The sequence below is a fragment of the Micrasema longulum genome, unplaced genomic scaffold (assembly GCF_059751315.1).
Source record: "Micrasema longulum isolate JH-2025_06_02 unplaced genomic scaffold, ASM5975131v1 h1tg000577l, whole genome shotgun sequence".
NCBI lineage: Eukaryota > Metazoa > Arthropoda > Insecta > Trichoptera > Brachycentridae > Micrasema > Micrasema longulum.
Window position 1 is genome coordinate 1 of NW_028277773.1, and position 22,922 is coordinate 22,922.

Here is a 22,922-nt window from a genome sequence, read left to right on the forward strand (position 1 = left end):
TGTAGTTCAAGTGCAGTTACTTTAACTCCTAATCGTCGTAACACTCGTCCGATGTAATTCATTATTTATTCGCCTTGTAATAAATAAACATCAAACAGCAACTTCATGTCTTCTGTCAATATCCAACTGGGGTAGGAGCTCCAAACCTCAGCAACTTAGATTAAGATATTCCACCGATATTTCTTGGTAAAACTGCATTTTAATTATAGGTTATTATAAAACTACGTATATATTTATAGTTGTATTTATAGTTACACATCATAATATTATCTTTCGGTAGTGAATGACTGAGGTGAGAGAATAAAGTAAAAAAGATGCAGCCTAACTTCTACAAGTTACAACTTGGAAAATGGCTGCTAAAAACAGGCGGATTTGTGTAGGCAAAAGTTGAAGGAGACCCATGCTCGATTTGGGCTGTAGTGCCATCAAAAAAGAAGTGAATGAATAATATTCTACACATCGGCAAGTATTCGAGTTTTATATTTTTGGAAAAGTAAGTACATATCTAATCGACATGATTGATATAAAATATTTATTAAAAATTGTGTTTGTGCGACGATAGCTGACTGTTATTATTTTTAATTACATATTTATCTCTTGTCAATTTTAATCGTCTACTAACCAAACTTCTGGCGTAGATATTTAATATATCTGTACATTTTATATGGTTATGGTTGCATTATTTTAAGTGAGAGATTCATCTTTACTACATTTAGACTTCTCCAAACAGAAAGAAAACGGCCCGACGCTTTTAAGATCCTAATCAACTGAGGCCCGTAGGGTGTGTAAAAAGGGGCCCGGATGGCCGATTACACGGTACCCGAAGGGTTAAATTGACTAGCATTATTTGTATAATGATAACTTTGGTTGCATCATATAATGTATGGAAAAAATGCATATAAAACATATTAGAGACAAATACAATTGTAATTTATTGTATATGCTGATAATTGGTAGAATTCCATTTTTTTTTTTTTAAAGTTAGTTATTTGGTCTTCATAAAAATGCTCAATACTTGTACCATGAATTATCAACACTATTATGCACCTATATCATAAAACAGCAATTATTGTTAGTATATAAGCTAACTTTGTCTATTAAGCTAGTATGATACCGTTTTTTTCCGAATAATTGAGTTAACTGTTAAACATTTTGATGTGCTATATATTTGTTTTTTAATTGTTATGATTATTTTTGTATTTCTGATCCTATAAATATATTTTTGATGATAAACTTACGTGTCTGTGTCAACTAATTGCTCGTCCCAACTGATCATAGGACTTTTAGTTCCATGGAGTTGGGACTTACGTCTAAATTAATGTGTAATCTAAGTAAATAAATAAATGTCCTACCAAGATAACACGCGTCACATATCTTAGAATTAAATCCAATGAAAGTGTTTTATTTTAGACACCTCACCAAACTTTTAACAATAATAAAATTTAACCAACAATGCCATACATGTGAAACAGGGGATAATAAAAATATAAGATTACCAATGAGAAGAAAAATAGAATTTCAAAACTCATTGTATGAGGGATTGAAGCTGTAAAATGAGTTACTTGAAATAAAGGAGATAGAAAAGATTGAAATATTAAAAATTAATTTGAAAAAAATTGTTATTGAGAAATTTTAATAAGAAAAAAATTAAGTTATTAAAAGTTTATATTAGTTCTTAAAATGTTATGAACTAACCTAATAAAGCATAAATAAAAAATAAATAAATATATTTATTTCGAGTACACATTTTCCGTGTTATTTTTTTTTATTAAAAAATAAAATATGTAATTGTGTTCTCGTTATTATGAATGACCATTTTAAATAAATATATATCAGTTTTATGTATTATTTTAATGTTCCCGCGCAGGACTCCTTCACATTAGGCGAATCATGAAACATGCACAAAACAAATCCCAAAAAGTGTTTCTACCATTCTCTCCATCGGATATTCACGATGTGTTTCCGAGGAACCTCGGGTCTATTTCTCTTATTTCAACAATAACATTCTTTTTATTCTGTAATAAATTCCGTCTGCCGGTAGCTCGCTTCTCGTTTCTTCCTCCACAAAGAGAATATCTTGGAAATATTAAGAAATTCCGTCTAATTCAGTAGCCCGTTGCTACTTCCACTCATTACGCCATTCGACCATTTTGTAATTTACTGCTTTCGCCCTTGGACCATTACCAGATGTTGGGCAAAGATTTTTGTGGAGTCATTAGTGGTACGAAGGAGCATTAAGAAATGTAATTCTGCGGTTCCTACTAATCTGAAGACCCCCTTTTTTGTTTCAATTGTTGCTTTGGCCAAAATGAATATTTCATCTACTATTTACATCGTACTGAGGGTATGTTCTTTAATTTGCTATAAACTCTTGAAAAACAATGGTTAATAATTCATTTGCGCGCGGTGATGTAACATCGGATTATCACAAAAAAAGACGGAATATTCTATAGTTCCGATATTTGAAAAAACAATAGAAACATACTGTTTATAATTTTATTTCCATAATTAAAAATCATAAATACGCCGATCAACTTACATGCGTGCGTCCTCCATAACTGCCAGTAATTGACTGAATCTGTTTCACACATATACCGGCCACAGAACAGTGTCCCTGTCTTTTTTATTATTAGTTCTATCTTTGTGCTCTCTCTTTTACAGATGTATTGCTGTGTTGGCGTCACGCGTCACATTTATTCTTCGCGTAGCGAGGATAAATATTTTTTGTATTGTAAAATCCAGCATAGTAATACAAATTTTACGTTCCGAATCCGGAGCGAAAATTTCCATTTGAAGATTACAAAAAATGTAACTTCATAATTTAAATAAATAAGATAAATATATTAATTCTAGACTAGTGATATCACAGCCACATAAAAGTTTTTATAGTGAGACGATTTTTAGAAACTAAACAAAAGTTTGAACCAAACGACGGTTACCAAAATTACTGATTTATTACGGGCTCAATACTTTCTTACTTTTATTGTTAGTGCACGTTTTGCCGATTTCTATTGCTATGTACAAGTAATAATTATGGATAACGTATAAAGTGCCCTTTTCGTAATACGAGTATAATACTTCAAGGGCGCTAAACAAAGTGATTCTATTGATATTGATTCTAATTTATTATTAAACTAAAATAATTTTTTTAGTACCACATATTACGGATTTATTCAAATAATTGAAAGAACGGGTGGGTTTGAGTTTTTTTTCCGAAATATCACTTCGCTCTCACAGTTTCGCACTTCTGCTGGGAGAACATTCCATGCTATAGAACCCGCGACCACAAATGAGCGTTCACTGAATTTATTGCGCAGGTTGCGTACAGCTATAACTTTTCCTATCGCCGTAGATGTACCTGATCTAAGCGTAAGAAGTCCGTCAGGTAGTTCAACCGGAATTCTTAGTAATTTTAGATTTTTCGGAGCAAAATTGTGCAGTGACTTAAACATAACCCAGCATATTGTTTATTCCACCAACTGTGGAAAACATAGCCAGTGTAATTCCCAAAGTACTGAAGTGGTATGACTGAACTTAAAAATTCCAAAAATGTCTCGCCCCCACGTTTAATATGCATGTAGGCGAATCATTCTATTATTTAATAGACCAGACCTACCAATGTTCATTTAATATTATATTTATATTTAATTGCCAAAAATACTAATAAGGTACATCTATTCATCTTAACATTGTTATATTTATTGAAGATTAATATCAAAATATTATTCGATTAATAATGAACATTGCAATTGTGTTTTTATTAAAATTGTAATTTAAAATTTACCTCTACCGGATTCGTTATCCGCAATTGTTATCACCGACTACTTTAATGTTAATGAGGATTTTCAAATTACCTACTATTGAAAATAACTGGTTTTATAAAACCGAAAAATTATCTGGAGTTCGTTTATCTGGAGTTAATACTCGAGTATATAAGTGACGTGTATTATTGAAACAATCACGAGTCAATAAAATAAATGATTGAAAATGGCGATTTTATATTGACGATAAGATATACTTTTAAGATACTATTTATTTATTTCGAAAAATATTATTAACTTGGTATAGCGGTTGTTATCTACGGAAATTAAACCAAAGTAAAACAGTAAATCTTAATTTCAAACATCCCCTTTCGCGGAAAGTTTTCATTGTTTACGCACTACACAGTTCTTCAATTTAATTCAGTGAAATTAATGAAAAACCAAAACTCTAGTTCACTCAGAAAACCGAAACTTTACAGATTCTAGAATTTTTCATCACAAATGTATAAGCTTCACAAGTTACGTAAATAATGGCCATATGCGCACAAAATATAATAACACACCTCGTCGTTGGGGTAGAGAAAGCTAAAAAGAGGTTCGGGAGGCGGAAAAAACTGTCCGTAAATTTTAAAATTTCCATCTTATAACAGCTTATTATTCCCTGCCTACTAACTGTATAAGTTACAATACCTACGTAATTGTAATATATCAAAATTACTCAGCGCTACTCGCCGTGAATAATGAGATAAGTTTCACCGCACGGTTTGGGGGGTCGGGGTTTTACTCCCTTGTGGAATTCTACACTTCTCCGTCTTCCCCGTTCTCATGTCGGTTCACTTTCCAGGGTGTTTCTCTACATTTACTAGTTGGAAATACCTCCCCGGCTCCCTTCGAGACCCAACTCTTGCGGTGTCTTCACCACTGTGCCACCGCTACTCATTACGCTGGCCGAATTTAGTTTACCCGCAGCGAACGGAAGAAACCGGCGAACAAGATCCAAGTTTCCAACAATGCGAAGAATGTAAACATCGAACTTTGAGTTTTGGTAGCGAAAGACTTGAAATAAACGCCGTCGGCCGACTTTACAGATATTTTAAGGCAATAAAAGGAAAATTTAATTAATTGGTGATAATAATCATCAGCAAAATTAACTGCCTAAACTCTAGAAAATGCATTTATCTCATTGAAATGTGATAAAAATTATCATATGAAACCCCTTTATTTTTTCTTAAAACCTAAGTATTTTTCTTACTTAAATTTTATTGAAATATACACTTTTGTTTATGTATTTTTTTAAATTATTATTACAACAATACAACACAGTTTTTTAATAAAATACAAAATTTCTCTCCCTAGAGAGTGGTGGCTTCCTCAATCAGTCACTGATAGGTCGTAAGCTCTGTAAACGCCTTTAATTCCATATTTTATTTTTAAAATGCTCACTTGCTCTGTTATTCTTTAATTAAATATGTAGGTACTCGTATGTTAGTGTTTATTTAGAGGGTTTTTATCTGATCCTGTCGCTATTTTTGGTGTTCTACTTTGACAATGCAAGAGCATTGATATATAAAGATGTAATTATAACTATTTATTTATACTTTACATAAAAAAAGAATACTTACTTAAATTTTATTAAAAATGTAAACTAATAATAAGTTTATATCAACGCCGTTAAATATGAAGATAAGTATTAATTATGCGTTTTTTATGTGATATCGTATTTTTTGGTATCCATCAATATGGAGTAAGAGGTGTAGGTGTGTTTATTGGCAGCTACAACATAACTAGAGTATCTACATATCCACATATCCTGGCAAGCTCCTTCTACGATAGTCTTTCCTTGAGTAAACAGATAGAGTTGACAATATATAAGTCGGCACAATTGGGGGTTTTCAGGGTTTTCATTTTCACTAAAATACTCGTAAGTTCAAGTACCCTAAAGTAAGTAATACGATCCAGGGCTCCGATTACAATGGGAAGTGAACAAAGTTATATTCGACTGTCTATAAAGAAAAACCGATATTTGCGGATGGTAATGAGTACATTTTCACGAACATTTAAAGTATTTTTGTCGGTAACTTATAATTAAACATGTTTAGACGAATAAAATGTATGCATATTCTGCTTTTCATAGAGAAAACAAAATTTTTATTTGTAGATAAAATTGAAGATAAATGTTAACTTCCCATTGTAATAAGGGCACATGTATGATTTTGGTAATTCGCAAAGTTGATTTATTTGAGCTAAAAATAGTCCTTGAAATGATCTATTACCATAACGGATTAAAAAAAAAAAAATTTTTTTAAATCCAAATTATTCGAAAAATTCGCAAAATAATCAAAGTGTGCTTGACTTTTTTATACAAAAATCGATAAATAAATACCTACTCTTATTTAAAGTCTGTATACAGACTTCAAGAATATCGATTTAAGTATCGTGATGTTGTTATAATACTCATTATGTGTATAGGCAGATGAAAAGTTCGGTTCTGTGTTTGAAATAGAAAACAGAACCTAAGACGAGCGTTTTTGAATCGATGGCCCCTCTCTGGTCAAAACTCGAGTTGAAATAAATCGAATGTAGTGCAGTAGTTGGCGCGTTTGTCTACCACGTTTAAGTTCGAGAGATTTTTTTATAACACTAAGCATGTAAAATATCGGTTTTAAAGGTGGTTCTACTCTGCAATATTTCATTATTTCTGGGCGCCTGAAACGTGAGACTAATGACCTTAAATATAACGAAAATGATCTAGATACGCCAAATTTGGAGTACCAATGCAACGCTCTTAGCACCATTAGGTTTGGAAAGGGAATTATGATGGTGAATAATATAACTCAATTTAATTTTAGATGTAATTATTATATTTTATTTATTTTTATTTTATTTGTACAAATACCCATATACTTTTAAAAAAACGTATCCCTTACTCTCTCTCTTTATCAAATGATGATGCTCTTTACATGGAAGTCTACGCATTTACAAAGCTTGTGATCCGTAATCGGATAATTTATTAAATAATTTATTATTAATACACAACATTTAAGATTGGCCAATCTCACAGACAGTTTGACCAGTCTCGAAGATGTCACGAAAGCAATGAAACTGGTCACTGAATATTTAAAATTTGTGGATTTATTGTCGATTTGCACATTTCAATCTTGTAAAAAGGAACGAGAAAAGAAAAACTTATGCTAATCCTTTCCATTAGAAATTCGTCTTTTTTAATTATAGTTATATAAAATACATAGGAGTACATTTAATATCGTATCTTTTCTAGACTAATGCCAATGTCATATTATTATAATCAATCTTATTCTTATTTTCCTTGTTTCATATTGTTATCTTTACCGGGACAATGCTCGCGTTCTTACTAATTTTGAGCGAAATGTTCCGATGTTCATGTACGCACGGGACGTTTCATCCCTTTCTTTCTTATGAGAAAATCTAGAGATAAGACATTAGCTTTGGAACAGTTACAAAAATGACTCGCGCATTCGAAATAACATGAATATTTGAGGACGCACGTGCTTTAATAGTATTCTACACAATATTTTTAAAAACATGAAGATTAATAGGTTTTTATATATTTGAATGAATGATGATTTAAAAAGAAAATTGAATAACCTAATTGCATCATATTATTAACTTTTTTATGATGTATTTCAAGTAAACTGTTGAAATTGGTTGCAAATTTTGGGAAATCATTGACCCAATGGACATTAGGGAAAGCCGCCACTGCTTAAGGTGTCTAAAACCTTTTTTTTTAACACCCAATACAAAAATGAACTAGATACGCAGCAATTAAAGCACCAATTTCATGCCCTATACACCACTGGGTGTAAATAGGGAAATTACGATGATGATGGTATAATATTTGGAATACATTAGTTTGTATTTAGTGGCACTTCATTAATATACACAGTTATTTGGTCTATTCTCCGTGTAGGTAGGTGGAAGACACAATGACTCCGTGTAGGTATTCGCCCATATAACATTATATTGTGGTATTAGACATGAGAATGTACGCATATGTGCACTTACGACCTACAGTATGTTTTGTACGATCCAGTACATTGTTGTTCGCCCACGACGTATTGTTTTTAGAAGGGTCTCGTATAATAATGTGTAACCTTAAAAACATATGCGTCTGTATTAACAAGCATATTGTGGATTCAGAATACAGATATGAACTTTATTCAACTTTTAAAGTGGTCAAAATATCAGACTTAAAATGGACGTCGATGAAAATGGAAGAAATGTTTGTTTTTTCTTTATTATTATTATTATTATGTTTAACTTATTATATAGCGCCATTTTCGTTACATTATACCCCAAGGGCGCTTTACATAGAGATTTAAAATAAATAATTTAATTGAAGCTTTCATTAAATCAACTTATTTTTGTATCACATTTGCGGATTTATTTAAATGATTTAGAGAACAAGTGGGTTTTAAGATTTTTCCGAAACATCACTTCACTCTCACAGCCTCGCACCTCTGCTGTGAGAGAATTCCATGTCATAGCGCCTGCGACCGCAAATGCGCGTTGAACTGAATTTAGTGCGCCGTTTGCGTAGAGGTATAATAACATTTTCTCTCACCGTAAACGTAGCTGATTTAAGCGTAAGACGCCTGTCAGCTAGTTCATCTAAAATTTTTCATTGTTATTTTTTACCAAATCTGAACTTAATAATTATATTTCACATTTTCACTGTTTTTATCGTAGTATGAAAAATGAACATACTCGTATTATGAAAACGAACCGAAGAAATGTCAAGTTTACTATAAGTAATATTTTAAACAGGGAACTTTCATAAAGATACCTATACAATATTAAATTTGTTGATATCACACACGCTCAAAACACCAAACTTCTGAATTTTGAGAGTAAGTGTTTAACTCTTGTGTGCTTAACACTAGTCGACATAAGACACAACACTTAATATATCTCTCTTATTTTTACAAATGATGAACTTGTATTTTTTGTAAAAATCAAATGGACATTTTCACACCGGATTTAGAAAGTTAAATTTCGTTAATTATGCTGAATGTTTAAACCAAAAAATATGTATTCTTGCTACGCGAAGAATGGATGTCCGCTAAATCATCAACACATCTGTATAAAAGAGAACTCATCAAAAAGAAGACAGAGACGCTGTTTTGTGGCGGGCGTTGTGTAAAACAGATTCAGTCGGTAGATGATAGAGATGGGGGAAGCACGCACGTAATATGAGCGGCCTATTTATGATTTTTTATTTATTTTTACACAAAAAGGCTATATTATATGTTTATTTGCATAATTTATGAAAAAGTTATTATTAAACAGTGTGACTTGATGTTTTTTTTTCGAATTTCTGAACTTTAGAATATTCCGTCTTTCACTAGTGGGAACATGATGTTACATTACCGCGCGCAAAGAGATTATTTACCACAGTCTTTTAAGAGTAAAGGGGAGTATTAGGCATAAGGTGTTTTGATTTCATATCTAATATTGAAGTCCAAGAACGGACGCAGCAGCCTCCTATAATGAGCATCTTGAGGGTGCGGCGGTGAAACTGGAATGAGCACGTGCTGCGCACGCCTCAGAGCACCTTAACCAAAGGTGCCTCTTCTTTACACTTCTTGAAAAGTCGTCGATGAGGATCTTTCGATTTTATTCGGCGGGGCTAAAAGATAAAAGGACTTGGAAGGAGGTGAGAGTATCTACGCATCTAAATTGTAATTTGTAATTTTTCTCTGTATCTGTGACTGTGTCTTCTTTGTATATTCTGGCATGTAAAAAAAATACAAAAAGTATATTGTAAAGTGTCCTTTTCACGGTTAACCCAGTGAGGACATATTATTTTTATAAATTATTATTTTTTATTTTGTGAAAAAAAAAAAAAAAAAGTAATCATGAACTTGTTTACTTATTCCACTTATTTAATTTGAAGTTTATTATTAAAATGTTCTTACTCCAATTCGGTTCTTTAAGAAGCTACTAAGGTAGAAGCAATAAATTCAGCAAAGAATGATATTAAAGTTTGAAATGGCATTCAAGTCCGCTGTGTCTTAATACTTTTTCGCTCGGTGGTTTGTGGAACAAGCAGTGTTAGAAAGAAATATGGCGGTGTATAATTCAAGTTTAACCGCGAACCACCGGTAACGTTTTAAAATTTGTGTGGCGTAATCTGTCGGTTAGAGTTTATTGCCCATTAAACAAGTCGAGAGTGCCTGCACTGCATTCGAGTTTTATGATCCATTTGATTTCAAGCGATATTAGTATCCACGTGCAACGTGCAATGTTCCTATTGTGATCCTGAAATAAATGCTCGTTCGAGTCCACTTTGAAAAAATATAAAATTCAGTATTTAATGAATGCTTTTGTTAAATTGTTTTTTTTATTAGCGTCATAATAATTATCTACGGTATGCAATTGGCGGTTTTCGAGTTAAATTATTTATTCATTCATAGATACATATTGCATATTGCCAAGATTCCTGGGTTGAGTTACACCATAGTTGCATTTTCAAAATACTTAATGCTTTAAGTGATGTCCCATCTCTGTTGCAATCAAGTTCTTTTCATGTTCCCAACCGTGTCACCAGAAGTCAAAATCTGCTATTTATAAAATCTTCTAAGAGCAACTTTGGTTTTTATGCTCCAATGTCCAGAATGTGTAGATTAGTCAATTCATCACACGACTTGAAATTTTTTGGGATAGATCTTCCGGCTTTTCGTAGATCTCTTCGCGACTAAACAGTGTGGGATGAAGTTGGATTGGCATGGTTAAGCTCAAAGTTTTTGGTCTTTCGTTTTTTTTAAATATATTGTATACTATTATTGTTTTGCCCTTGTTTGTCTTTGCTAAATAGTTTTATGTTCTTTTTGTTCAGTTTCTTGCATTTATGTTTCTTCATGTAACTGTTGTAATTGGCTTAGGCCGTATATACATGTATAATAAATAAATAAATAGATAAATAATGGAAAGCGGAACCATGCATATTATTAAAAAATACAAGAAAAAAATATATTTCACAAACGTAAATTGAACGTTGTTATGCAGAAAGCGGCCAGCCATAGAAAAGTGAAACTGAGACAATAGCACTTTTGTAAAAAGGGTGAATAATCGAATCTACAGAACAGTTGGAATGTTTTTGACTTTAACAAATGATAAACGATGAATACATTAGTTTTTTTACATTGCAAACAAGAATTTGATTATGTATTTGACCAGTTTTAATGATTTTTAAAGTATCGTAAGATTTTTTAGTGTTGTGGGTGTTATCTGCGAATAAAGAAATGCCGTTTTTGTGATCGACATCATTTTCAGAAGTTGATTAAGACAGTTTTGTTTTATGACAGCGGTCTGGCTGTTTTTAACAAAACATAGAATTGACTTTACTGCACCCGATAAGATTGATATCTCATTTTTTCTAAATTGTGGACTGGCTGCTTTTTACATAACTTCGTTTAATTTGAATATACATCTGGATAACACGCTTAATAGTATATCAATCCATGCAATGTCTCGCAGCAATCTCCTGCAATGCAACTTGTACACTTCTCCTGAAAATGGCTTTCGTTTTCGAGTACTTTATATGTTCATCCGAGACGCTCTTGGGGCCGCAAAAAAATTATCTGAGCGAAAGCCGTACGTCTTTTTGGTATTAAAAAAAAAATAACAGGAAAACCTTGTACCTACGAGCATTTTGCTGGGATTTTCTTTTGTAACGGTATGACCAGAAACGTGTTAACGACTCTTTTTTTTTAAAATGTCTAATGCCCAGTACTAGTATTATTTAGTCATATTGCGAGACGATAGCCATGTCGCCTGGAAAAAATATTACAACTGGAAATGTTCTAGGAAAAAGAAGCGGAGGAAGATTGCCCGGTCGTTGGTGTGATAATTATTTTTTGTAAATATACTAACATAAATTTAAGTCGTTAGAATTCCACTCGTCCATGCGCTTTGTAGCTGCAAGACTTGATATAATTTAACTCCCATTTTAAGAAACGAGTTTTTTTATTTGTGTTGATATGAAAAAAACATGTTGTAATTGAAAAGATCTTAATTGGAAACGAGAAACTAGAATCTCTATCGTTCATGCGCTCTGTAGCTGCAAGACGTGCTGGGATATTTATATTTTTGCACAGCACCTTTGAGGTGATTTTCTCAAAAGTGCGGCTAGATAAATAATTAGGGATGATGAGGGAGACCTTTACTCGGCCGTGCATGCTACGGAGAACAGAGAAGATTGGAGATGCTTTGTGATTGCTATAGATCTTACCATAGATCACGACCCTCAGCATTGAAAAAACTAAGGAGACGAACCGTTATTCCAAATATGTAAACATCGCTACCATTTTTACTACCACTACCCTACTAATAAAGAACGAGTAATTTAGATGGTTTGTTAATGAACATCGAATAGATAAGGAAGGAATTATAAAAAATACATTATCGAGTCTTTTTTTAATTAAAAATCTTGCTTTAAATACATAAAAATATGTAATGTATGAAATCAAAAGATGTAAAAAACTAAATATATTATATGCAATTACTATGGAGAACAAGAATCGAAAATGACATAAACAGACTACAAAGACAGCAAAATACTTATATCAAAGTTAGTACATGACCTCCTTTATCCAACAGCAACTAAAAAACATCATCATCATTCCCTTTCCGTACCTAATGGTGCATAAGGCACTGAATTAGTACACCAATCGGAACATATCTTGATATTTTTTTGTTACATGAAGGTCAGATGATCAGTCTTACGCTTCGGGTACTAGTCCATGGATTTTGAAATATTCTGGTGTGAAAAAAAACTTTCCGCACCAGAATAAATTTAAAATAAATATTTTTAATTCATATTTCATTTCAATTATGTTAGGAATTGAACCTATTGCATGTTAGGCAAGGGTGCTGACCATTACGCCACCAGGCCGGCGTAGAACTCTTTCTTCTTCTCTTAGTGCCTTAGGCATCCCCAACGTTGGCAATCACTCTGACAAAAGTCTTTCTGTCCTGTGCTGCTCGGAAAATCTGCTCCACAGTCCTGAAGCCAGTCCAGTCTCGTATATTTCGCAGCCGGGACATCTGTCTTCTTCCAGCCCCTCTGTGAGCCTCAATCATGACTTTCAAAATTAAATGAAGCAAGTGGTACTTTTCTACACGCATTATATGCCCCAGATACGAAATTTTATTAACTTTTAAGGTGGTTTAGAGTTCTCTGTTCTTTCTAGCTAAGACTTCTGAGTTCGTTAGCAGGTCTGTCCAAGATATCTTAAGCATTCTGCGATGCAACTACATCTCAAAAACCTCCAGCTTATTCATAGTGTTCACTTTCAGAGTCCAAGTCTCACACCCATAAAACAATACAGACCACACAAAACATTTTATCAATCTTTACCTTATTTTCAAGTTGAGATTGGCATTGCAGAAGAAGGATTTTATTAAAAGCAGCTCTTGCTGTCTCAATTCTGCATTTTACTTCTATATCTGGGTCAAGGGTTTCTGTTAAAATGCTTGCCGAGGTATTTAAATTAAAGTAAATTAGTAGAAGTCTTTAAACAACCTAAGCAATTAAATGTAACTCGACTTTTTTCACAAGAATTCTTAAAATTTATTCACAAATTAGCCTCTGATTTAATTATAAAAGAATAACTAAAAGTTGAAAAAAAATGTAGTTAACACGGACACAATACGAAAATATCCATTTTAAAATGAGAAAAGAGCAGTTGAGATTAATAAAACAAGACCAGAAAAAAAGACAACCTTTACAAAAGATGTCAAAAATAATATCATTAACAGTACAATACGAATTTAAAAATAAAATTATTTTGTTAAATGAATGTAATCCGTATGGGTTTACACATAAATTTAAATAAAAAAAATATTTTAAAATTATATGTTTGGCGAGAATAAGATTACTACGACCAAGACAGACGTGGCATAATCAGATAAACCAAAATCTCAAGTCCGGTCATGTCAACCGAAGGTATGTGTGATACGAATGTAGAAGGAGCCAGAAATGTATGACATGATAGACGTGTGTGGCGGTCCATCTTCTCTGCTTATCGCTGCGAGGAAATGGTTTGATGGCAAAAGTACGTAGTAATCAAATGAAATATTTAATCATTATTCCATTTTAAGAACCAAGTGGTGCATAGGACGCTGCATTGGCACACTAATTGCACCGAAACTTCATATTTTCGTTACATAAAGGAATGGTGGCCAATCTTACGCATCAGATGCTAGTGCAGCGACAATATAATATTTCAGTGTCAAAACACCTTTTTAATAAATATTTTACGTCAGCCATTTCAGGGATTGAGAGCGAGACCACTTGTATGGTAGGTAAACGTGCCGACCATTAGACTATGATGCGGACATTAAATATGTACATAATGTTTTCTATTTAACTTTTTTTTGTAGACAAAGGTTGGCACATGGTATTTGCGAATATATAAAAAATATACGAAATTTTCGATACGCAACGATAACACTCGGAGACAGTCAGGCTTATAGAATATCTGGAGTCCAGTGGCGAGCCGTGATTTATTTTATATGAAATCTACAAAAAATGTTTTTTAATTTGCACCTACATATTATAAGTACATGATATGTTAGTAACATAATCCTAAATTGCTATTTTATCTTTCTGTGAAAATCAACTCAAACCGCAATTATTATTAACCACGCGGTATAGGTAGCTATATTCTATACTATTTTGATACAATACTTGTACAAAAGCTTATTTTAAAATACCACAATGACATTCAGCAGATGTTTCCATTATGATTTAAATGTCAACACTGAGCACCGGTCGATTCTTTTAAAAATAATTAATGCCGAAAACGGCCACTGCAAACGCCACATGTCCTACGTGATACAAAATATGTCAACGGTATCCTATCAATGAAAAATAGTCCTTCGGAAATAATGTTTAAAGTACTAGTTTTCAAATACAGAATCTTCAAACAATATTTGTAATCTGCAAGCTTGTTTCAGTGTTACAAAAACGCGACTAGGTTAAAGACGTAAAATATATTGTATTATATTATGGAGAAATAAGCTGAGGGAACTGGTTAGTTTCATCGTTCACTGAGAACAGGCTTGGCGCTAGGCGCACTTTAAAGATAATTTTTTTATTACGAAGATATGAACGATGGTTGTGATTTATAATTAATAAAAATTATTTTAATTATTTTCCCATAAACATGGTTACTATAAAACATTATTATCGAAAGTCAAATAAAATGGTAAGCTGTGCATAATTGCTTATTTAGATGATTCGCCCCTGGTGGAGTCTAGTGTGATTTGGATACATCAGGACGAACTGGTTTCTCATTCCAAGAAATCAGGACTAAAAAATGTTCCGAGAAATAGAACATGGCACCCGTTTCGAGGAGAAAATGAGAAACAACAGAGAAACCGATACATTTTTGAAATTTGTAAAATTATTTCTGACAAAATCATGAAGGAATTCAAATCATCAATAATAATGTGTTAATCATAATAAAATATCGCAAACTACTTTTTTTCAGAACCTACTTTTTTAACAATATTATGTATATTTTTTGGGTGATACCGTGTATGTTGGATTTGATCCGACGTTTCGGCTACCATTGCAGGAGCCATCTTCAGGGAAAACTGTGTGTTTTATAGAGAAATGTATGTGTTTATGTACTAGTAATTTGTAAGAAATGTATAAATGTAGAAATGTATGTGTTTATGCAATTGAAATACACAGACATCCAAATAATATAAACAAAGACGACGGGCTTAAATTAAATTCAACATGGTTCCCAGCACTACATATGACAAAAACGAATAGAAATGTGCCTACTGCCGACTGCGACGCGGTACAAATTACTAGTACATAAACATAATCATTCTTTCCTACAAAACTAGAAATGTGCCTACTGCTGACTGTGACACGGTACAAAGAACTAGTACATAAACACATACATTTCTCTATAAAACACACAGTTTTCCCTGAAGATGGCTCCTGCAATGGTAGCCGAAACGTCGGATCAAATCCAACATACACGGTATCACCCAAAAAAGATACATAATATTGATAACAGTGACCGTGAAAACCTTCGCACCTATCTACTTTTTTAACATGATTTTACTTTATACAATTTTACTTAATTGTACCCTTTTTCACTGTTTCGCAAATAGATCATATTGTATTATTAACTTTAATAAACGCCGCTTTTCTACACTGAACTTAACTAAAATTTGTCACGTTTCAAACAGAGCTTTTAATTATATGAATAACAGGTATTTCAAACCACTAAATAAGGTAAATCACCTTCAAAACAAAAACAGGTCGCAAAAAAAAGAAAATATGGCACAAAATATCTTAAAGCTTCACAATCTAATTGTCAGAAAGCGGCATTCTTTGCATATCACGGTGCACAGAGTGTATGCAAAAAAGCTAAGACTCTAAGAATAGTTTGCCTTTGTGCGCCTTTTTTTAAGAATCGGCTATTGTTACGTAAGGCAATAAATATTTACATGTTTCGAGCACATTCCCGTTGGACGGACAAAAGAAATATGTTGCATCTTGACCTTGTTCTAAGGATAATAAATCCTAGCTGCACATTGACCAAGGACCGTTATGCAATTTTTTGCTCAGATCCTTTGTGGGTCACATGTACATCATAAAAAAAACAAAAACGCTGTAAATTAAAGAAATTTTAGTTTTTCTACAGCCGCCTACAGTTTTAGTTGACGACAAATACGCGTTTTTTATTGGATCAAAAAAAATAGGCACAATGCATCCTTTCCAAGCTTTATTTAGTTGAACAATAAGATTACCCCGAGAACAGACAAATTTAAAACTAAGATATGCGTTCTTTATGAATGTTTTATAAAGAACGCACCCATCATCAGGTGAAACTATTAACTGTAAATAGTTGATAGTTAATAAAAAAATAAATAGTTAACAGTCAATAGTTAATAGTTACACCTGATGATGGGTAATCAGAAAACCTGTAACAGGTGTGTTTTAATATTAAACTCGTGTGTGGTCTATATATACAAAGTCCTTCACTTAAAATATATTTAAAATGTAATTCCACAAAGTAAATGCTGAAACAATAAATAATATAAAATATAGTTATAAATCGATCGGCAGTTTACGCATCTTAAAATTTAGACTGAATAAAGATACATTGTTCAAATGATTTAAAGATAATTCATTAAACAGGAATTTCTTAAAGAAAAAACTTTAATTTAACAGACGTCAACAGACCCTTTGTTCCACTTAGACAGTGTTTGGCATTTTGAATCCGTTTGTTTATTTCAACAATAATTGTCTTACTATTTTTACTGATAAGTCCTTACAACTTATAATAATCACATAATGTAACAGATAATCAAGCTACGCTGGATTTGATTTTACAATGCAGTTCCTTTTGCACCATCGGGTGTGGATATGGGTTTAATACTGACAATGAAAAAATAGTTAACTATTACATAAATATTTTGATTTCAGTGACCAGTTTGACAGTTACTTAGAGCGGGTTAGAGTGAACTTTCTCCTACAGTACTTAGACCTACCTAGACAGGGTGTGTAGCTGAGCCTCCACGTGGGGGCTGCCTACATTATTACCATGGTTATGAGCCACCTGTTCAAGTGTGCCCATTTCGAGGTCGTTGTAATTCTGCTCCTCATTTCAGCTGTATGTGCAAATTTACGGTACCTAACCTAAACCATGAGTTAGGTACGTACTCCGCCCGCGTTGAGTTTTCAATTGGATTTCTGACTTTAGCTAAGTGTCTTAAATAATAATTAACTCGCGGTAAATTTGAATTTAAACTCTGTTCTATTTGAGGCCGCTTTTTGCGTACGCGTTTATGTATTTACATAATATTTTACTTTTGTAGAAATCGCTTTTGGAGGTCTAGTCTAATTAATTAAACTAGATATCGTAATATTAAACAAACAGAAAAACGAGATGTATGTAGGATACGTTTTTTTAAATAAGATCAATTACAGATTTCACATATATTTGTTATAGATACAGAAGGAGAAAAAAAACAAAAAATATCTAACTTATTATAAAAATACTGCAAAATGATATTTAAAAAAAATTGAAGTCTCCACACTCCTACTCTTAACTTTTTTATACACATTTTTACTATTTTTTACAAATAATTCAAAACAATCAATTTATTTGTTTAATAATTATACATAATTTGCATACATATTTATATAAATTCAAGAGAAATGAAAAAAAATACTTAACAATCCAAATGTACCTATACCTATATATAGACTTTTTTACATTTGCTATATGGAAATATCACATACTACAAATAGCGATAAAAATATAAGAAATGGATTAAAATTAATTAGTTGTGTTTTCATAATCAATTTAGATATGGTAGAGAAATGTTTTCATATTTAACTTTAAAAAAGATTTTTTTTTTAATATGTCACTAGAAAAACGCGACATGTTTGAAATTGATAGTTGTGACTCAAGATTCGTGACAATGTTCTAAAAAAAACAAACAGTCAGGAACAATGTTGAAAATAAACATGAATCGTGACGTATTAGAGGCGTGGCCATTGCAATGACCGTTTTTGCGGGAATTCAAAATTACAAATTAAAAATAAAAATTATGCTCCTGATAAATAGAATTTTTATTATTTGCTTGCCAGTATTTCATAGACTCTTATTGCTTTAATTTTGTTTTAAAAAAAAAAACGTGAAATTTCCCTATTCACGATTTATCGCCTAACTAGACAATAGTATGTTCTAAGGGTAACAAATTAAATGTAGGTGGTATAATATATGTATGTGTAAAAGTGGCCATAAGTGAATTCAGTTGTGTATTACTGAACTGAAACATTTTGGAAATGGAACCCGCAGGTAACCCATATCATGGTGTATCATGATAGTAAAATGCGCTAACCACTTTATTACAAAGCGGACATAAGATGTAAACTAACCATTTTGTTCGTTTTCTATGACAAGTTGTAGGTATCTGCCTTTTTTGTCCCAATTAATAAGTACAAATGCATTTTTTTATGTAGGCGAGATAAATCGATTTAAGCCATGTTTGACAGGAATAAGTTTGCACACCTTCTTCGCTGTGTTTGATTTGTGTTTCGTGAATAATTTATATCCCCATCCTCGGACAAATATATTATATAAATGTACGGGGAACCAACATGACAAACGCATTCGGATTGCGTGGTCAGTGACTAACCATGTCGAGAATTTCTTCCTTAGGATACGTATACAAAAGATGTTATTTTTGAAGCTTATTTGAATTATTATTAATATTTTAAGTATTACTTTGTGGTCACGGGTATGTCTCAGCAAATATGAACCCAACGTAACGTACCGATAGGACACGTACTATAAGAAACTAGAACCAACACGCACTGTTATTTTTTAATGTTTAATATTGTGGTGAAAAAAAGGAGTGAAAAGGAAGGGAGGAGTATGTTTGTACTGAGTTTATTATTATTTGTATTTAAAATATTACATATAAATAATAAAGGCTTAAAAGTAAATAAAATAGAAATATATTTCAAAAGGAAGGCTTCGATGGAAAATAGTGTCATTTTAATCAATAACCAAATAACCTTTTGATTTATCTTATTAAACGACATTTCATGATAATTTTTATGATTTTTACGATGGATAATTTATATAGCGCCATTTTCGTAATGTAATAATTTAAAGGCGCTCTACGAAGTGATTCTATATATAATTTTAATCTTTGCCACAGACGCCTGATTTGCACTCCGGAAATAATAGTGCCACAACTCAAAAACATCCGCGCGATGAGTAAACTAATATAAATTTGCAATGGCACAACTTGAAGTTTATTCATTTGTGCCATCGAGTTTTAATTATTTTCAAAAATAACAATAACATAATGATCATTGTGTCGATATTATTTCTTGAATTGGAATAAAAACATTGAGTATAACACAAACATTTTTGCAAAACATTCACCTTTCCAACCAACAACCAACCAATCAAACCATCACGCCGTTTCCCCGTAGGGATAGGCAGAGAGGTTAGAACGCCATTTCACTATATCTTTGCATACAGACCTCGCTTCCTCTACATTCGTACATCTACTCATACACGCTCGCCGATAATTACTACTCTTGACATTTCCATTTTCAAGTATTTGATGGACTTGATCGTGCCATGTCTTTCTCGGCCTTCTTCATTTTCTGCATCAATGAACATTCGCATTGTAAATCTTTTTAGCCGTTTTTTCGCTGTCCATTCGCTTTACATGTCGAAACCAACGCAGCACCCCTTTCTTGATTCTGTCGATAATGCCTTACATAGTTCACAGATTTGTGCTCCTATCATACATCGTTTTACCACACATTTTTTTTTAAAAAATTAATATTTGCGTTCTTATAATTTATGCAAATATTTAATTTTGACGGCCATTTTCAACGAGTTGTATATAACTCACTATTAGAAAATGGAAATCAAGTTAGGGTAGAGTGGGATTCAAACCACGGATCTTTGATCCGTGAGACCGAGACACTAGTCACGGGACCACAACCCAATTCTAGACCACAACCCGATTTCATTCGCTTGGGTATCGTATTTTGACAGCATTTCACCTATTGTCATAATTATTTATCCAATTCCATACTTCGCTCCTATACGTAAGAGTTGGTATTTCGTGTCAAATTTGCCAGGAATCGAACTCAGGACCTCAAGCACGGTAGGTGAATGCTCCAACTATTAAACTACGAGGCGGACTTATCTTCACTCAATTTTATAATTCAGAATTTTGAGCCAAGAGTAGCCATCGATTCAAAAGCACTCAATTAAAATAAATAAACAGCCTGACCTTAGTAGGACTTTAAAAAAATATTAACATACATAGGTACATTTTAACAATATTAATTTTAATATAATTTTTATTATGTTGTAGACTGTTCTTACTGGGTGTTTTGTGAGTTTATTTTATATATTACCGTGCGTTTGTCATGGCACGAGGTCGATGCACAATGTTATTTGATTTTGAATAAAATAAACGTAAATCAAAGGTCATGAATTAAAGATAACTCGTCGCCAGGTGTCATTTGTCTTCTTGTTTCCTATTTTCTCAGTGCTGCCAGAAAGATAAATTAATTTTACACTGTCCAAGTAGGTGCAGGACAACACAAAACTAAAATATAACCATACAATCAAATATGTGTTCAGGTGGATGTAGGGTAATGATTCCCATAATCGCCATTTTTCAATTAATTAATTTGTTTGTTTATTTTCTGTCAGTTGGTTTATGTTAGTTCATAACATTTTAAGAACGAAGGTAATTTGTTTTTTATTGATTTTGAATATTTCAATGCATTCTTTTTCTTTTATAAATAAAAATAAATTAAACCAATTTACAAACTAAAGATACTATACTTTCTCAGTAAATAAATACATTAGATGTTAACATAAGTTGTGCCGCATTATTTTTAACTAAAAAATGAGCACCAACAGTAAAACAAAATGGTAAAACTTAAACGTCATTCTAAAGAAAATTTACCGGTGCATAAGATATTGTATCTGCTTTTATGTAATATTTTTCATAAAGACACTATTTAAATTTCATCATAATTTCTATTTCCACAACAAAGGGTGCAAAATGCCCCGCACTGGCATATAAAAAAGCATATTTCGATAAAAAAAAAGCAGGAAAATCCACTTTTTGTAATATAAACCTTGTTTATTATAAGCAACTCCCATATAAAAAAAATTATTTTTAAAAAAATCAATCAGTCTTACGCTTCGGGTGCCAGTCAAGGGATACATACATGTTTTAGTGCAAACAGCTTATTAAATAAATATTTCATGTCAACCATTTCTGGAATCAAAACCGAGACCTCTTGCGCTGACCGTTTAGACTGCTGGGTAGACAATGTAAACATCTCTGTAAATTAGTTGATTATATTTTTTCATTTGATGTGAGTTGACGACCTTTCTTTCTTAAAAAGATGCCTTCTTTTTTTAAAACTTCGATCAATTTTAATAATGACCTAAATAATTATACTAATCACGATTTACAAACAAATAGATTTCTTTGAATTATCTCTCGTCTGCCTAATTAGGTACAACCTGTTTTAAGGCAGACATTTGTATGCAAAATAATAATAACATGACCACTTACTAGTCCATTTATTATGCAGTCATACAATATTTACTTTTAATATTTATTATTTAGGAATATTTTTTAGCAAATTTTCTGATTTTTCTCCTAAACCCAGTAAAGCTAGGGTTTTCTAGGACAGCGGTGCCCGTATCTTAACGGCCGTAGTGAACGGTGATGCGGTAGGCAGCCGTCGTAGCGGTGAATAGAGAGTGGTTTTATTTTTTAACGGTGTTATCAACACCACTTTTATAGGAAACCACTCTCTAGTCACCGTTACGACGGCTGTCAACCGCATCACTGTTCACTATGGCCGTTAAAATACGGGCACCGCTGTCCTAGGGAACCCTAGCTTAACCAATGGTGTTTACTTATTTATGAATGACTTCGATAATAGGGCCCTTAACCCTTCAATAATTTAGTGAGCATAAAGCATAACCCAATCGAATATTCGTTAAATTTAAGATTGATCTAGGTACCATCAAATCGAGATTAAATCAATCACGAAAATTTATTGTTTTTATATTGGATAAGGATTTAATCGTTTAGGTGTGACAACCTTGATTAATGTATTAGGTACATTTTCTTGGCATCGAATCACTGTATGGGATAAGAATTTAAATCATTACGGATACAATGAACAAAGAAAGAATAATAACAGTATGAACAACTTGATACACCTACACAATATTGAAATGATATTCATTTTCATATTTTTGTAATACTATCAATAATATATGTAGTAATATAGTCTTTGTGGGCATTTTTTCAAATTTCTGTTGTAGCTTAATTTTAAGGTGTATTTTTGTTATTAAATTTCCATGTAAATATATATATGGAAAAAAAATTAAAAAATGATATAGTTACTTTTTCTGCGAGTCATTCATTTGCTGAGTTATTCTTTATTCATATATTTTTTAAGTTTTAACATGTCATACCATGTTACTCCTGCATTATCTTTTTTTAAAATGAAAGTATTATTTGTTACTATTGGCCGTTATCTTAATATATTTTTCTATCTGACCGTTTATT